Here is a 2,500-nt window from a genome sequence, read left to right on the forward strand (position 1 = left end):
GCGAAGCCTCTGACAGACCAGGAGCAGTAGGCTCTCCAATATTTCTAATATGTAGCTGGCTTTACTAAGCTTGTGGCCAAACACGAGAGGAAGAAGGTTAGACAGTTGCCTCCTTGAAAGATGATGGTCGTGAAGCCAGCCGAGGGATTGATGCATTATGTTAGTGAATATTTAAATGGGTAAGATGTAACATCTGAGGCCGCATCCAGCAAGGGCAAAAGTTACGACATGGAAACGTTCGATGAATTTCAAGAGCAATGCTTTACGCTCATAGTGAAGTACAAGCGTGCTGCAAGACGCAAGCAGAACTTTCAGAAGCAGACCCCAATGGGGAAGTAAATGCCACCAATTTCTTACTGGCTGAAGGTGCAACGAACCGTCTACGTCACTCAGCAAAAGTTGCCAGAACACCAGGTCTATGTAACTCAAGACATGCCGCCACAAACTCAGCCTCCGTCGCTTGTCGTCATTCATCGTGTTGACAAACAACTGCAGAGTAGTCTGTCGGTCTCGTGTCAGATGATGTCGACCCAACATCCCGTGTGTTCCGCCACGTCAATGACTGTTGCCCGGGTTAATGCAGCCATGTCAGAGCCCAGGAGTAGCAGCTTCATTGGCTAATCCTTCAGCTCTTTAAATGCTAGCACCGAAATGTAAGATCAGTTATTCAGCAGTTTGCAGAATCAGGTAAGCTCCACGCCCAAACCCTCCACACTGCAACTGTACAAATTTCCAAGGAAAAATTAGTTACCATGGAAGAGTCCTTAATTCTATTTCCTGAGGGCCTTATTTTTTGCATATAACCTTAGTTATATGCTGATGACCATATAATGTTTTATACATTTTTCAGTTATTTGCTGATGACCTTCGCCTATCTAACTCATTATCTGTACTTGAGGACCTTTGCTCATGTTTATTTTAAAATTTTACTTTTTAAATAAAAATAATTTGATGTTGCGTGCTACTGATATTACTTTCCTAGTGTCTTAAAATATACTATGAAATATAAATAAAAAAAACTCCTGGTATAAAATATAAATAAAGTAGAATAAGATAAAGATCTTAAAAACATGGAAATAAAAGTAAAGAGCATGGAAACATGTTAACAAAAATAAGAAACATGAAACAGGAGAATCAAAGTACAGTAAACGAATTATGAAAAATAAAAAAATAAAAAAAACAAGGCAAAATGAAAAGAAAATCTAATTACAATGACATAAAAAGGCATAATAATGTAAAAACAAGATATAATAATAACAACACTGCAAACATTGTCGCTCATTATATGAAAAAAAACTTAAAATAATTTTTTTTCTTTATGAAAATATAACATCACATACCGAAGTCTAGGGGCGTTGGCAATCACCTTTCATTATCTCCTAAAACAAGTCCTGCTTGTCAATTTTTCCATTCAAATATGAGATAATAATAATAATAATAATAATAATAATAATAATAATAATAATAATAATAATAAAACATGGCACAATATATATTTGCAAAATAATAAAAAAAAAAAAAACTTTAAATCATATCCAGCTGACACAGAACCTTGAGAAATAGATACCTGTTTGAGGCTCGAAGTGAGGATGGCAGGTTCATCCAGGATGTATTGTGATATGCTGGGGGTATTTTTAGATTTATTTCAGAAGCAGGCGTCTGAATGCTATTCAACTTTTATAAGGATATCTTTGCTTTTATTGTTACAAATTGAATTTCATTTTATTCATTATTCATAACAAATGATATCGGCGTCAATGACCTTCGATGTCAGGATGCCAGAATATTTCAAATCAATCAATCAATCCATAGGCGTAAATAACCTTTGATGTCAGGATGCCAGAAAACTCCAAATTAATCAATCAACCAGCTTCAGAGTTTAAGTACTCCACTATGTACTGTCTTTGCCTCTTCGCTTTCGAACTTGTATGTCTTCTGGAAATTCGTCGTATGTCTAGAAGTTCATGCCCTTCTCTCCAGTTGCTTGGAAAACGTTGGTGTGTATCAGTTTTCCATGTCTATAGGAGGGTCTGCAGTTAATCTTCTGATGGATACTAAGTTGTGGAGGATGCAGCATGACAACGCTTGATGGCAACTGTGTCTGTTTCCTGTGGCATGGTGGTCATCAGACATTGGAAGTGATTTGTGTTAATGCCAGATGTACTCGCAACAATTCTACTTGCATTTGATAATCCGTAGTTGAAGTCACGCTGTGACTTGGTCATTTTCTGCAACTGCAGGGTTTTCATAAACCAGGTCTTTAAATGAGTCGTCACCCAGCTGAAAGTACGGCATTGGTATATTGTCTCCAGGTAGAGATTCTGGATCGGGTAACCCAAGCTCACTATTCTTCAGTTATTCCTTCAATTCAGTGTTGTTGATAATACCTGCATCTGAACTAGCACTATTGTGGCCCATGTCACATTAAAAGAACTTTTAGTCAGTGACAATGATAATGTTCTTCCCATCTATGGCTCTAATGATGTACGGGAATTTTCAC

The sequence above is a fragment of the Palaemon carinicauda genome, chromosome 26 (assembly GCF_036898095.1).
Source record: "Palaemon carinicauda isolate YSFRI2023 chromosome 26, ASM3689809v2, whole genome shotgun sequence".
In the NCBI taxonomy this organism is placed as follows: domain Eukaryota; kingdom Metazoa; phylum Arthropoda; class Malacostraca; order Decapoda; family Palaemonidae; genus Palaemon; species Palaemon carinicauda.